The sequence below is a fragment of the Pseudophryne corroboree genome, chromosome 8, assembly GCF_028390025.1.
Source record: "Pseudophryne corroboree isolate aPseCor3 chromosome 8, aPseCor3.hap2, whole genome shotgun sequence".
NCBI lineage: Eukaryota > Metazoa > Chordata > Amphibia > Anura > Myobatrachidae > Pseudophryne > Pseudophryne corroboree.
Window position 1 is genome coordinate 365,905,047 of NC_086451.1, and position 17,348 is coordinate 365,922,394.

The window sequence follows — 17,348 nt, forward strand, 5'->3', positions numbered from 1 at the left end:
ACCATCTCAGCTCCCTGTGTACTTTGTGGAGGCAATTGCTGCTGGTCAATGTCTCCACGGAGGAATTGATTATAATTCATTGTAATGAACATCATCTTCTCCACATTTTCTGGATGTAACCTCGTACGCCGATTGCTGACAAGGTGAGCGGCGGCACTAAACACTCTTTCGGAGTACACACTTGTGGGAGGGCAACTTAGGTAGAATAAAGCCAGTTTGTGCAAGGGCCTCCAAATTGCCTCTTTTTCCTGCCAGTATAAGTACGGACTGTGTGACGTGCCTACTTGGATGCGGTCACTCATATAATCCTCCACCATTCTTTCAATGGTGAGAGAATCATATGCAGTGACAGTAGACGACATGTCCGTAATCGTTGTCAGGTCCTTCAGTCCGGACCAGATGTCAGCATCAGCAGTCGCTCCAGACTGCCCTGCATCACCGCCAGCGGGTGGGCTCGGAATTCTGAGCCTTTTCCTCGCACCCCCAGTTGCGGGAGAATGTGAAGGAGGAGATGTTGACAGGTCGCGTTCCGCTTGACTTGACAATTTTGTCACCAGCAGGTCTTTGAACCCCAGCAGACTTGTGTCTGCCGGAAAGAGAGATCCAAGGTAGGCTTTAAATCTAGGATCGAGCACGGTGGCCAAAATGTAGTGCTCTGATTTCAACAGATTGACCACCCGTGAATCCTTGTTAAGCGAATTAAGGGCTCCATCCACAAGTCCCACATGCCTAGCGGAATTGCTCCGTGTTAGCTCCTCCTTCAATGTCTCCAGCTTCTTCTGCAAAAGCCTGATGAGGGGAATGACCTGACTCAGGCTGGCAGTGTCTGAACTGACTTCACGTGTGGCAAGTTCAAAGGGCATCAGAACCTTGCACAACGTTGAAATCATTCTCCACTGCGCTTGAGACAGGTGCATTCCACCTCCTATATCGTGCTCAATTGTATAGGCTTGAATGGCCTTTTGCTGCTCCTCCAACCTCTGAAGCATATAGAGGGTTGAATTCCACCTCGTTACCACTTCTTGCTTCAGATGATGGCAGGGCAGGTTCAGTAGTTTTTGGTGGTGCTCCAGTCTTCTGTACGTGGTGCCTGTACGCCGAAAGTGTCCCGCAATTCTTCTGGCCACCGACAGCATCTCTTGCACGCCCCTGTCGTTTTTTAAAAAATTCTGCACCACCAAATTCAAGGTATGTGCAAAACATGGGACGTGCTGGAATTTGCCCATATTTAATGCACACACAATATTGCTGGCGTTGTCCGATGCCACAAATCCACAGGAGAGTCCAATTGGGGTAAGCCATTCCGCGATGATCTTCCTCAGTTGCCGTAAGAGGTTTTCAGCTGTGTGCGTATTCTGGAAAGCGGTGATACAAAGCGTAGCCTGCCTAGGAAAGAGTTGGCGTTTGCGAGATGCTGCTACTGGTGCCGCCGCTGCTGTTCTTGCGGCGGGAGTCCATACATCTACCCAGTGGGCTGTCACAGTCATATAGTCCTGACCCTGCCCTGCTCCACTTGTCCACATGTCCGTGGTTAAGTGGACATTGGGTACAACTGCATTTTTTAGGACACTGGTGAGTCTTTTTCTGACGTCCGTGTACATTCTCGGTATCGCCTGCCTAGAGAAGTGGAACCTAGATGGTATTTGGTAACGGGGGCACACTGCCTCAATAAATTGTCTAGTTCCCTGTGAACTAACGGCGGATACCGGACGCACGTCTAACACCAACATAGTTGTCAAGGCCTCAGTTATCCGCTTTGCAGCAGGATGACTGCTGTGATATTTCATCTTCCTCGCAAAGGACTGTTGGACAGTCAATTGCTTACTGGAAGTAGTACAAGTGGGCTTACGACTTCCCCTCTGGGATGACGATCGACTCCCAGCAGCAACAACAGCAGCGCCAGCAGCAGTAGGCATTACACTCAAGGATGCATCGGAGGAATCCCAGGCAGGAGAGGACTCGTCAGAATTGCCAGTGACATGGCCTGCAGGACTATTGGCATTCCTGGGTAAGGAGGAAATTGACACTGAGGGAGTTGGTGGGGTGGTTTGCGTGAGCTTGGTTACAAGAGGAAGGGATTTACTGGTCAGTGGACTGCTTCCGCTGTCACCCAAAGTTTTTGAACTTGTCACTGACTTATTATGAATGCGCTGCAGGTGACGAATAAGGGAGGATGTTCCGAGGTGGTTAACGTCCTTACCCCTACTTATTACAGCTTGACAAAGGCAACACGGCTTGACAAATGTTGTCCACATTTCTGGTGAAATACTTCCACACCGAAGAGCTGATTTTTTTTGTATTTTGACCAGGCCTGTCAATGGCCCTATTCCTCCCACGGACAACAGGTGTCTCCCCGCGTGCCTGACTTAAACAAACCACCTCACCATCAGAATCCTCCTGGTCAATTTCCTCCCCAGCGCCAGCAACACCCATATCCTCCTCATCCTGGTGTACTTCAACACTGACATCTTCAATCTGACTATCAGGAACTGGACTGCGGGTGCTCCTTCCAGCACTTGCAGGGGGCATGCAAATGGTGGAAGGCGCATGCTCTTCACGTCCAGTGTTGGGAAGGTCAGGCATCGCAACCGACACAATTGGACTCTCCTTGTGGATTTGGGATTTCGAAGAACGCACAGTTCTTTGCGGTGCTTTTGCCAGCTTGAGTCTTTTCAGTTTTCTAGCGAGAGGCTGAGTGCTTCCATCCTCATGTGAAGCTGAACCACTAGCCATGAACATAGGCCAGGGCCTCAGCCGTTCCTTGCCACTCCGTGTGGTAAATGGCATATTGGCAAGTTTACGCTTCTCCTCCGACAATTTTATTTTAGGTTTTGGAGTCCTTTTTTTACTGATATTTGGTGTTTTGGATTTGACATGCTCTGTACTATGACATTGGGCATCGGCCTTGGCAGACGACGTTGCTGGCATTTCATCGTCTCGGCCATGACTAGTGGCAGCAGCTTCAGCACGAGGTGGAAGTGGATCTTGATCTTTCCCTAATTTTGGAACCTCAACATTTTTGTTCTCCATATTTTAATAGGCACAACTAAAAGGCACCTCAGGTAAACAATGGAGATGGATGGATACTAGTATACTTATGGATGGACTGCCGAGTGCCGACACAGAGGTAGCTACAGCCGTGGACTACCGTACTGTGTCTGCTGCTAATATAGACTGGATGATAATGAGATGAAATCAATATATATATATATATGTATGTATATATAATATCACTAGTACTGCAGCCGGACAGGTAGATAATATATTTATTAGGTAATGATGACTGATGACGGACCTGCTGGACACTGTCAGCTCAGCAGCACCGCAGACTGCTACAGTAAGCTACTATACTATAGTAGTATGTACAAAGAAGAAAGAAAAAAAAAACCACGGGTAGGTGGTATACAATTATGGATGGACTGCCGAGTGCCGACACAGAGGTAGCTACAGCCGTGGACTAACGTACTGTGTCTGCTGCTAATATAGACTGGATGATTGATAATGAGATGAAATCAATATATATATATGTATGTATATATAATATCACTAGTACTGCAGCCGGACAGGTAGATAATATATTTATTAGGTAATGATGACTGATGACGGACCTGCTGGACACTGTCAGCTCAGCAGCACCGCAGACTGCTACAGTAAGCTACTATACTATAGTAGTATGTACATAGAAGAAAGAAAGAAAAAAAAACACGGGTAGGTGGTATACAATTATGGATGGACTGCCGAGTGCCGACACAGAGGTAGCTACAGCCGTGGACTAACGTACTGTGTCTGCTGCTAATATAGACTGGATGATTGATAATGAGATGAAATCAATATATATATGTATGTATATATAATATCACTAGTACTGCAGCCGGACAGGTAGATAATATATTTATTAGGTAATGATGACTGATGACGGACCTGCTGGACACTGTCAGCTCAGCAGCACCGCAGACTGCTACAGTAAGCTACTATACTCTATAGTAGTATGTACAAAGAAGAAAGAAAAAAAAAACCAGGGGTAGGTGGTATACAATTATGGATGGACTGCCGAGTGCCGACACAGAGGTAGCTACAGCCGTGGACTACCGTACTGTGTCTGCTGCTAATATAGACTGGATGATAATGAGATGAAATCAATATATATATATATGTATGTATATATAATATCACTAGTACTGCAGCCGGACAGGTAGATAATATATTTATTAGGTAATGATGACTGATGACGGACCTGCTGGACACTGTCAGCTCAGCAGCACCGCAGACTGCTACAGTAAGCTACTATACTATAGTAGTATGTACAAAGAAGAAAGAAAAAAAAAAACCACGGGTAGGTGGTATACAATTATGGATGGACTGCCGAGTGCCGACACAGAGGTAACTACAGCCGTGGACTAACGTACTGTGTCTGCTGCTAATATAGACTGGATGATTGATAATGAGATGAAATCAATATATATATATGTATGTATATATAATATCACTAGTACTGCAGCCGGACAGGTAGATAATATATTTATTAGGTAATGATGACTGATGACGGACCTGCTGGACACTGTCAGCTCAGCAGCACCGCAGACTGCTACAGTAAGCTACTATACTATAGTAGTATGTACAAAGAAGAAAGAAAAAAAAACCACGGGTAGGTGGTATACAATTATGGATGGACAGCCGAGTGCCGACACAGAGGTAGCTACAGCCGTGGACTAACGTACTGTGTCTGCTGCTAATATAGACTGGATGATTGATAATGAGATGAAATCAATATATATATGTATGTATATATAATATCACTAGTACTGCAGCCGGACAGGTAGATAATATATTTATTAGGTAATGATGACTGATGACGGACCTGCTGGACACTGTCAGCTCAGCAGCACCGCAGACTGCTACAGTAAGCTACTATACTCTATAGTAGTATGTACAAAGAAGAAAGAAAAAAAAAAAAACACGGGTAGGTGGTATACAATTATGGATGGACTGCCGAGTGCCGACACAGAGGTAGCTACAGCCGTGGACTAACGTACTGTGTCTGCTGCTAATATAGAGTCTAGACTGGATGATAAATTATTGATAATGAGATGAAATCAATATAATATCACTAGTACTGCAGCCGGACAGGTACTATATATATTTATTATGTAATGACTGATGACGGACCTGCTGGACACTGTCAGGTCAGCACAGCACCGCAGACTGCTACAGTAAGCTACTATAGTAGTATGTATAAAGAAGAATGAAAAAAAAAAAAACCACGGGTAGGTGGTATACAATATTATATATATATATATATTATATACAATTATATATATATATATATATATATATATTAAACTGGTGGTGATTGATTATTAAACTGGTGGTCACTTCAGGTCACGTTGCAACTTGCAACTAGTACTCCGAGGCCTAAGCAGACAATCACAAAATATATTATTATACTGGTGGTCAGTGTGGTCACAACAATGGCAGTGTGGCACTGACTCTGGCAGCAAAAGTGTGCACTGTACGTTATATGTACTCCTGAGTCCTGCTCTCAGACTCTAACTGCTCCCCACTGTCAGTGTCTCCCCCACAAGTCAGATAATACACTTACAGTCACACTATCTATTATCTAATCTAGTATAAATATCACTTCAGCAAGTAGTATAGTAGTATACAGTATAGTAGTACTCCTCCTAATAATGCTCCCCAAAATACTGTGTCTCTCTCTTCTCTAAACGGAGAGGACGCCAGCCACGTCCTCTCCCTATGACTCTCAATGCACGTGTGAAAATGGCGGCGACGCGCGGCTCCTTATATAGAATCCGAGTCTCGCGATAGAATCCGAGCCTCGCGAGAATCCGACAGCGTGATGATGACGTTCGGGCGCGCTCGGGTTAGCCGAGCAAGGCGGGAAGATCCGAGCCTGCTCGGACCCGTGTAAAAAACCTGAAGTTCGGGCGGGTTCGGATTCAGAGGAACCGAACCCGCTCATCTCTAGCCCGAACGTCATCATCCCGCTGTCGGATTCTCGTGAGATTCGGATTCTATATAAGCAGCCGCGCGTCGCCGCCATTTTCACACGTGCATTGAGATTGATAGGGAGAGGACGTGGCTGGCGTCCTCTCCGTTTATATAGTTACACAGTTGATCTGATTCTTAGCTTATTGTGGGGAGGATTGGGGAGCAGCTGTTAGGAGGAGTACAGTGCAGAGTTTTGCTAATAGTGACCACCAGTTTTTTATCCGTTCTCTGCCCGAAAAAAACACTCCATACCATATCTGTGCTCAGTGTGCTGCATGATATATCTGTGCTGAGTGCTCACACTGCTTAATTGTGGGGACTGGGGAGCAGCTATAGCAGGAGTACAGTGCACAGTTTTGCTGACAGTGACCACCAGTATACGTTTGTCTGCCTGAAAAACACTCCAGTGGTGTCTTTTTTTTTTATACTATAAACGCAGTCTGCTGACAGTGTCCACCAGGTCCATTATACTGTATAAAGCAGTACGGTAGGCCACTGCTCTACCTACCTCTGTGTCGTCACTCGTCGTCCATAAGTATACTATCCATCCATCTACATTGTATACCTGTGGTGTCTTTTTTTTTATACTATAAACGCAGTCTTCTGACAGTGTCCACCAGGTCCATTATACTGTATATAGCAGTACGGTAGGCCACTGCTGTACCTACCTCTGTGTCGTCACTCGTCATCCATAAGTATACTAATGCTGCATTCAGACTGCAAATGCCGGATCCTACCCGGTAAGACAAACGTGTACTTACCGGGTGGGATCCAGCATTTGCACTCTGCTGCAGGCTTTCCGACCCGGCAATATACCGGGTCGGTTGCCATAACAACGGAGCGTGCAGCAGCAGCAGGGGCGGGGGTGGAGGCGGTGTCGGGAGATGAGGTCATCTCCAGCGCCGCCTCTCCCTATCTTGTGAATGGGAACCGTGTCGCATCGACACGGCTCCCATTCACACCGCACCTGACCCGGTAATCAACCCGGGTAAAACCCTTCTTTTTTACCGGGTTGATTTACCGGGTCAGGCGACCCGCTAAATCGGCCAGTGTGCTTTCACATCGCACACTGACCCGGTTCGACACGGCAATATGCCGTGTCAGTACCGGGTTATTTGTGCGATGTGAAAGGGGTATAAGTATCCATCCATCTACATTGTATACCTGTGGTGTCTTTTTTTTTTTATACTATAAACGCAGTCTGCTGACAGTGTCCACCAGGTCCATTATACTGTATATAGCAGTACGGTAGGCCACTGCTGTACCTACCTCTGTGTCGTCACTCGTCGTCCATAAGTATACTAAGTATCCATCCATCTACATTGAATACCTGTGGTGTCTTTTTTTTTATACTATAAACGCAGTCTGCTGACAGTGTCCACCAGGTCCATTATACTGTATATAGCAGTACGGTAGGCCACTGCTGTACCTACCTCTGTGTCGTCACTCGTCGTTCATAAGTATACTAAGTATCCATCCATCTACATTGTATACCTGTGGTGTCTTTTTTTCTTTATACTATAAACGCAGTCTGCTGACAGTATCCACCAGGTCCATTATACTGTATATAGCAGTACGGTAGGCCACTGCTGTACCTACCTCTGTGTCGTCACTCGTCGTCCATAAGTATACTAAGTATCCATCCATCTACATTGAATACCTGTGGTGTCTTTTTTTTTATACTATAAACGCAGTCTGCTGACAGTGTCCACCAGGTCCATTATACTGTATATAGCAGTACGGTAGGCCACTGCTGTACCTACCTCTGTGTCGTCACTCGTCGTTCATAAGTATACTAAGTATCCATCCATCTACATTGTATACCTGTGGTGTCTTTTTTTCTTTATACTATAAACGCAGTCTGCTGACAGTGTCCACCAGGTCCATTATACTGTATATAGCAGTACGGTAGGCCACTGCTGTACCTACCTCTGTGTCGTCACTTGTCGTCCATAAGTATACTAAGTATCCATCCATCTACATTGTATACCTGTGGTGTCTTTTTTTTATACTATAAACGCAGTCTGCTGACAGTGTCCACCAGGTCCATTATACTGTATATAGCAGTACAGTAGGCCACTGCTGTACCTACCTCTGTGTCGTCACTCGTCGTCCATAAGTATACTAAGTATCCATCCATCTACATTGTATACCTGTGGTGTCTTTTTTTTTTATACTATAAACGCAGTCTGCTGACAGTGTCCACCAGGTCCATTATACTGTATATAGCAGTACGGTAGGCCACTGCTGTACCTACCTCTGTGTCATCACTCGTCGTCCATAAGTATACTAAGTATCCATCCATCTACATTGTATACCTGTGGTGTCTTTTTTTCTTTATACTATAAACGCAGTCTGCTGACAGTGTCCACCAGGTCCATTATACTGTATATAGCAGTACGGTAGGCCACTGCTGTACCTACCTCTGTGTCGTCACTCGTCGTCCATAAGTATACTAAGTATCCATCCATCTACATTGTATACCTGTGGTGTCTTTTTTTTTTATACTATAAACGCAGTCTGCTGACAGTGTCCACCAAGTCCATTATACTGTATATAGCAGTACGGTAGGCCACTGCTGTACCTACCTCTGTGTCGTCACTCGTCGTCCATAAGTATACTATCCATCCATCTACATTGTATACCTGTGGTGGCTTTTTTTCTTTATACTAGTAGTACTAGTTTAGCAGTCTGCTGACAGTGTCCACCAGGTCCATTATACTGTATATAGCAGTACGGTAGGCCACTGCTGTATCTACCTCTGTGTCGTCACTCGTCGTCCATAAGTATACTATCCATCCATCTACATTGTATACCTGTGGTGCCTTTTAGTTGTGCGCATTAAAATATGGAGAACAAAAATGTGGAGGTTAAAAAAATAGGGAAAGATCAAGATCCACTTCCACCTCGTGCTGAAGCTGCTGCCACTAGTCATGGCTGAGACGATGAAATGCCATCAACGTCGTCTGCCAAGGCCGATGCCCAATGTCATAGTACAGAGCATGTAAAATCCAAAACACAAAAGATCAGTAAAATGACCCAAAAATCAAAATTAAAAGCGTCTGAGGAGAAGCGTAAACTTGCCAATATGCCATTTACGACACGGAGTGGCAAGGAACGGCTGAGGCCCTGGCCTATGTTCATGGCTAGTGGTTCAGCTTCACATGAGGATGGAAGCACTCATCCTCTCGCTAGAAAAAAGAAAAGACTTAAGCTGGCAAAAGCACAGCAAGAACTGTGCGTTCTTCGAAATCACAAATCCCCAAGGAGAGTCCAATTGTGTCGGTTGCGATGCCTGACCTTCCCAACACTGGACGGGAAGAGCTTGCGCCTTCCACCATTTGCACGCCCCCTGCAAGTGCTGGAAGGAGCACCCGCAGTCCAGTTCCTGATAGTCAAATTGAAGATGTCAGTGTTGAAGTACACCAGGATGAGGATATGGGTGTTGCTGGCGCTGGGGAGGAAATTGACCAGGAGGATTCTGATGGTGAGGTGGTTTGTTTAAGTCAGGCACCCGGGGAGACGCCTGTTGTCCGTGGGAGGAATATGGCCATTGACATGCCTGGTCAAAATACAAAAAAAATCAGCTCTTCGGTGTGGAATTATTTCAACACAAATGCGGACAACAGGTGTCAAGCCGTGTGTTGCCTTTGTCAAGCTGTAATAAGTAGGGGTAAGGACGTTAACCACCTCGGAACATCCTCCCATATACGTCACCTGCAGCGCATTCATCATAAGTCAGTGACAAGTTTAAAAACTTTGGGTGACAGCGGAAGCAGTCCACTGACCACTAAATCCCTTCCTCTTGTAACCAAGCTCCTGCAAACCACACCACCAACTCCCTCAGTGTCAATTTCCTCCTTACCCAGGAAAGCCAATAGTCCTGCAGGCCATGTCATTGGCAAGTCTGACGAGTCCTCTCCTGCCTGGGATTCCTCCGATGCATCCTTGAGTGTAACGCCTACTGCTGCTGGCGCTGCTGTTGTTGCTGCTGGCAGTCGATCGTCATCCCAGAGGGGAAGTCGGAAGACCACTTGTACTACTTCCAGTAAGCAATTGACTGTCCAACAGTCCTTTGCGAGGAAGATGAAATATCACAGCAGTCATCCTGCTGCAAAGCGGATAACTGAGGCCTTGGCAGCCTGGGCAGTGAGAAACGTGGTTCCGGTATCCATCGTTAATTCAGAGCCAACTAGAGACTTGATTGAGGTACTGTGTCCCCGGTACCAAATACCATCTAGGTTCCATTTCTCTAAGTAGGCGATACCGAAAATGTACACAGACCTCAGAAAAAGACTCACCAGTGTCCTAAAAAATGCAGTTGTACCCAATGTCCACTTAACCACGGACATGTGGACAACTGGAGCAGGGCAGACTCAGGACTATATGACTGTGACAGCCCACTGGGTAAATGTGTATTGCCTCCCGCTGCAAGAACAGCAGCGGCGGCACCAGTAGCAGCATCTCGCAAACGCCAAATCGTACCTAGGCAGGCTACGCTTTGTATCACCGCTTTCCAGAATACGCACACAGCTGAAAACCTCTTACGGAAACTGAGGAAGATCATCGCAGAATGGCTTACCCCAATTGGACTCTCCTGGGGATTTGTGACATCGGACAACGCCAGCAATATTGTGCGTGCATTACATCTGGGCAAATTCCTGCACATCCCATGTTTTGCACATACCTTGAATTTGGTGGTGCAAAATTATTTAAAAAACGACAGGGGCGTGCAAGAGATGCTGTCGGTGGCCCGAAGAATTGCGGGCCACTTTCGGCGTTCAGGCACCACGTACAGAAGACTGGAGCACCACCAAAAATACCTGAACCTGCCCTGCCATCATCTGAAGCAGGAGGTGGTAACGAGGTGGAATTCAACCCTCTATATGCTTCAGAGGGTGGAGGAGCAGCAAAAGGCCATTCAAGCCTATACATCTGGCCACTATATAGGCAAAGGACGTGGAATGCACCTGTCTCAAGCGCAGTGGAGAATGATTTCAACGATGTGCAAGGTTCTGCAACCCTTTGAACTTGCCACATGTGAAGTCAGTTCTGTTAGGCGCCGGGGTCCGCTTGTCTGCGCGGCCCGGCGCCTAGCAACTAGAGACGCCGTGCGCGTACAGCCGCCGGCTCCCTAGCAACGCTAGACGCCGGGCGCGCTGAGCCGCACGGACCCTAGCAACGGGGACGCCACTGGCGGACCGCGTTCCCCGTTGCTAGGCTTTAGGAAATTAAGATATTCACCTGCTCTCTGGCCATGCAGCAAGGCAGCTGCACGGCATTTATTCTAATCAGCCTTTAGCAGCTGATTGGAGGACTCCTTGTTAAATACACTCCCAGGGCTTCTCACAGACGCCGGTAATAGCTTCCTGCATGCTGCCTTTGTTTGCTGAGAGTCTGTTTCCAGTCCTGCTGTATCCGGTCATTCCAGTCCTCAGAAGTCCGGTATTCGGGAGTTGTCATCTAATCCCAAGAGGTCGTTTGGTTCCCTGGAGTCCTGACTGATCACCGTTTTATATCCAGTGGTGTTCGTGAGTTGCGGCTCTGCCGTGTGTTGCGGCTCAGCCGCTTTACCTTTTATATTTTGTGTTTGAAGCATTTGCGGAGGGTTCCGCTTTCACAAGTCCTCTCTGGTACTCGGCGGTGCCGGGTAGGAGAATTGGACAAGTGGATATTTTGGTTGTCCTTTTCCCTGGCGGTTTCTCCGCACATATTATAGTTTTGAGTTTGCTTAGCCCCTGGCCTGGTTGTTTAGTTAGAGGGCCTCTTGTTATCACCCTGTCTCGGGTTTCCCTTTGTCTCTCATTAAGACCGGGGGGCATCGAAGTTGGGCAGACATAATCCGCCCTTCAAACGCGGCTGCCAAGGGCTCAAGAAACCATAGTCTCGCAGGTGATTTCTGACAACACGGGTGAGACAACAGAGTTAGGGCGCCAGGGGCTATTTTCCTGTCCTGCTCCCTTCCCCAGCATTCCGTTCCAGTGCTCCGGTCCTTGCCATAAGATCTCCTCTGACCAGAGTGCTGGAATCATAACATTATTACCGGCCATACCAAAACTTAAAATTAAACGGGGTTTAATTTTTTCTCATTCAGTTTTGTGAGAGTTTATCGGCCTCATGAATCCAACAGGTTTAGGGCCAAATCCTGGTCAGCTCTTAGTCAGCCAGATTCAAGAACTTACTCAGATGGTTCAGGATCTTTCTCTTCGGGTGAAGTCGCAGGAAGATCTTTTGCGAGCTTCCCCAAGGGTAGTCCCTGAACCAAAGATGCATTTGCCTGACCGTTTTTCTGGTGATAGAAAAGAGTTTTTTAATTTTAAAGAATCCTGTAAACTTTATTTTCGTTTAAGACCGACTTCCTCGGGTACTGAATCTCAGCGGGTCGGGTTTATTATTTCTTTGCTCCGGGGGGATCCTCAGACCTGGGCATTTGGTTTAAGAGCAGAGGATCCGGCATTGTTGTCAGTTGACGCTTTTTTTGAGTCTTTAGGGCTCTTGTATGATGACCCTGATAGAGAGGCGTCCGCTGAAAGTCAGTTGCGCGCTCTCAGACAGGGTAGAAATCCTGCGGAGGTTTATTGTACGGAGTTTCGCCGTTGGTCGAACGACTGTGGCTGGAATGACCCAGCCCTGCGCAGTCAGTTTTGCCTCGGCTTATCAGAGTCTATAAAAGACAGTCTCCTTCAGTACCCCGCTCCTGAGACTCTCGATAAACTCATGGAGCTTTCTATTAAGATTGATCGTCGTCTCAGAGAGCGGAGGGCTGAAAAAGGAGCACCTGTAAGGTCAAGTCCGTGTGTATATTCCATTCCTGAAGACGTAGAGGAGCCCATGCAGATGGGTCTCTCCCGGCTGTCTCCTGAAGAAAGAGCCAGAAGGCAAAATTCTGGTCTTTGTCTGTACTGTGGGGGTAAGGGACATTTTGCTCGTAATTGTCCGAACAAGTCGGGAAACGCTTTGACCAGGTGAATTGTGAGGGGGTTCACCTAGGTCTGCAGCTTATCTCCTCGAATAACTCCCTTTTAGTCCCAGTTAAAGTTTCCTTTGGCAGCCTCAGTTCTTCGGTGTCGGCTTTTGTTGATAGTGGAGCTGCAGGAAACTTTATGGATTTAACTTGGGCTAAGGCCTTAGGCATTCCTCAGTTACCTTTGGGTAGGTGTGTCACCATGCATGGCTTAGATGGGAGTCCGCTGTCTAATGGGATTATTTCTCTCCGTACACCCCCTGTACTACTTACAGTAGGAGCTCTACATTCCGAGAAAATCGAGTTCTTTCTTACACATTGCCCAGCAGTTCCAGTTGTTCTGGGTCACCCTTGGCTGGCCTTTCATAATCCCACCATTGATTGGCGGTCGGGGGAGATTTCACATTGGGGTACTTTTTGTGATAAGGAATGTATCACGTTTCCAGTCAGAGTAGCAGCTATCATTCCAGAACTCATTCCGGTGGAATACCAGGAGTTTGCTGATGTTTTCTCCAAAGGCAATGCGGACATTCTGCCTCCCCATCGGCCTTATGATTGTGCTATTGAGTTAATTCCTGGTGCCGCATTGCCAAAGGGAAGATTATATGCATTATCCGGGCAAGAAACTGCGGCTATGAATGATTATGTAAAGGAGAGCATTGAGAAAGGATTTATTAGACCATCAAAATCTCCTTTAAGTGCAGGCTTCTTCTTTGTGGAGAAAAAGGATGGCTCGCTTAGACCTTGCATTGATTTTAGAGCCCTGAATAAGATCTCAGTTAAAAACACCTATCCTTTGCCGTTGATTTCTGTACTCTTTGATCAGTTACGTTCTGCTGTGATTTTTTCTAAAATTTACCTTAGAGGAGCGTACAACCTCATCCGAATTAAATCTGGAGATGAGTGGAAAACGGCCTTCAGTACTCAGTCGGGTCACTACGAATACCTGGTGATGCCGTTCGGCCTGTCCAATGCTCCGGCAGTTTTTCAAGACCTCATTAACGATGTGCTCCGTGACTTCTTAGGGAAATTCGTGGTCGTTTACTTAGACGACATCCTGATTTTTTCTGAATCAATGGAACAACATGTTACCCAGGTGCGTCTGGTTCTTCAAAAGTTACGTGAGAATCATTTATATGCCAAGTTGGAGAAGTGTGAGTTTCATGTCACGGAAGTATCTTTTTTAGGGTACATAATTTCCCCTCAGGGATTTTCCATGGAACCAAAGAAACTCCAGGCCATCCTTAGTTGGGCGCAACCCACCAATTTAAAAGCAATTCAGCGCTTTTTAGGGTTTGCGAATTATTATAGGAGGTTCATTCATTCTTTTTCTGACCTGGTTGCTCCCATTGTAGCTCTGACAAAGAAAGGAGCGGATCCTACCAACTGGTCGCGTGAAGCTGAGTTGTCCTTCCGGGCCTTGAAACAAGCCTTTGTCTCAGCTCCAGTCCTCAGACATCCTAATCCGGAATTGCCCTTTGTGGTGGAGGTTGATGCCTCGGAGGTTGGAGTGGGGTCTATCCTTTCTCAAAAGGATCCGGAGTCTCTGGAGTTACATCCTTGTGCCTTTATGTCCAGGAAATTCTCCTCCGCTGAATCCAACTATGACGTTGGTAATCGGGAGTTACTGGCGGTAAAGTGGGCTTTCGAGGAGTGGAGGCATTGGCTGGAGAGAGCAAAACATACTATTTCGGTATTGACTGACCATAAGAACCTGCAATACATTGAATCGGCTAAGCGGCTTAATGCCCGGCAGGCACGTTGGGCATTATTTTTTACGCGTTTCAAATTTATAATCACTTTCAGGCCTGGTTCCAAGAATACTAAGGCTGATGCCCTGTCACGTAGCTTTCTTCCGGTTCACAATAACAATCCTGTTACCCCCATACTTCCATCTTCGGTTATCTGGGCGGGCCTCACACAAGATTTATTTACCCAGTTAAAACAGCTTCAACACCAAGCTCCTAGAATTACTCCTGCTGGTCGTCTTTACGTCCCTGAGTTTTTGAGAGCTACTGTTTTAACGGAATTCCATGATAACAAAGTTTCAGGGCATCCAGGAGTCTCTAAGACATTGGAGTTAGTCTCTCGCTCAGTATGGTGGCCTGGTCTTTCTAAAGACGTCAAGGAATTTGTTTATTCATGTCAGGTTTGTGCACAGCATAAGGTTCCCCGTTCCTTGCCCATCGGGCAACTTATGCCCTTAAATGTTCCTCTCAGGCCGTGGTCTCATATTTCCATGGATTTTGTGGTTGACCTTCCCCTTTCAGCCGGATTCCGAGTCATATGGGTGGTAGTGGACCGTTTTAGTAAAATGGCTCATTTTATTGCTCTTCCCCGATAGCCTTCTGCCCAAGGGTTGGCAGTTTTGTTTCTCCGCCATGTATTCAGGCTTCATGGGTTGCCTACTGATATTGTTTCTGATCGGGGTCCACAATTCATCGCACAATTCTGGAAATGTTTTTGTGCCTCATTGAAGATGAAATTGTCGTTAACATCCGGTTACCACCCACAATCCAACGGGCAAACCGAACGAGTTAACCAATCATTGAAACAATATTTGCGCTTGTATTCAGCCAAACTCCAGAATGATTGGGCCGAGTTTCTTCCGTTGGCTGAATTTGCTTACAATAATTCTTGTCATTCCTCCACTAAAGAGTCTCCATTCTTTTCAGTTTTTGGTTTTCACCCCAGAGCTAATTCTTTTTTTTATCATTCCTCAGTCTCCTCGCTAACCTTAACCTCCCATCTCAGAGCCATTTGGAAAAAGGTGCACCTTGCTCTCAGAAAAGCGGCCTTTCGAGAGAAGAAATTTTCTGACAGGCTCCGACGTCCTTGCACTTTTAAGGTGGGAGATAGGGTGTGGTTGTCGACTCGCAACATCAGGCTTCGACAATCCTCGGCTAGACTGGGACCCAAATTTATTGGGCCATTTCTTATTATTAAAAGAGTCAACCCAGTTGCCTTTCGGTTACGTTTACCAAGATCTCTCAGGATTGGAAATACGTTTCATTGTTCCCTGTTGAAACAATACGTTTCTTCCAGTAGATTTCCTCGGAAGATCTCTCAGGGTAGATCTCCAGTGGATGTACAGGGACAACAGGAGTTCTTGGTAGAGAAGGTTCTCGATTCCAAATTGTCCCGGGGTCGGCTGTATTTTCTAGTTCACTGGAAAGGCTATGGTCCGGAGGAAAGGTCTTGGGTCCTGAATAAGGATCTTCATGCCCCGAGGCTCAAGAGGGCATTTTTTCGGGAATTTCCTCAGAAACCTGGCTTTAGGGGTTCCTTGACCCCTCCTCAAGGGGGGGGTACTGTTAGGCGCCGGGGTCCGCTTGTCTGCGCGGCCCGGCGCCTAGCAACTAGAGACGCCGTGCGCGTACAGCCACCGGCTCCCTAGCAACGCTAGAAGGCGAGCGCGCTGAGCCGCACGGACCCTAGCAACGGGGACGCCACTGGCGGACCGCGTTCCCCATTGCTAGGCTTTAGGAAATTAAGATATTCACCTGCTCTCTGGCCGTGCAGCAAGGCAGCTGCACGGCATTTATTCTAATCAGCCTTTAGCAGCTGATTGGAGGACTCCTTGTTAAATACACTCCCAGGGCTTCTCACAGACGCCGGTAATAGCTTCCTGCATGCTGCCTTTGTTTGCTGAGAGTCTGTTTCCAGTCCTGCTGTATCCGGTCATTCCAGTCCTCAGAAGTCCGGTATTCGGGAGTTGTCATCTAATCCCAAGAGGTCGTTTGGTTCCCTGGAGTCCTGACTGATCACCGTTTTATATCCAGTGGTGTTCGTGAGTTGCGGCTCTGCCGTGTGTTGCGGCTCAGCCGCTTTACCTTTTATATTTTGTGTTTGGAGCATTTGCGGAGGGTTCTGCTTTCACAAGTCCTCTCTGGTACTCGGCGGTGCCGGGTAGGAGAATTGGACAAGTGGATATTTTGGTTGTCCTTTTCCCTGGCGGTTTCTCCGCACATATTATAGTTTTGAGTTTGCTTAGCCCCTGGCCTGGTTGTTTAGTTAGAGGGCCTCTTGTTATCACCCTGTCTCGGGTTTCCCTTTGTCTCTCATTAAGACCGGGGGGCATCGAAGTTGGGCAGACATAATCCGCCCTTCAAACGCGGCTGCCAAGGGCTCAAGAAACCATAGTCTCGCAGGGGATTTCTAACAACACGGGTGAGACAACAGAGTTAGGGCGCCAGGGGCTATTTTCCTGTCCTGCTCCCTTCCCCAGCATTCCGTTCCAGTGCTCCGGTCCTTGCCATAAGATCTCCTCTGACCAGAGTGCTGGAATCATAACAAGTTCAGACACTGCTAGCCTGAGTCAGGTCATTCCCCTCATCAGGCTTTTGCAGAAGAAGCTGGAGACATTGAAGGAGGA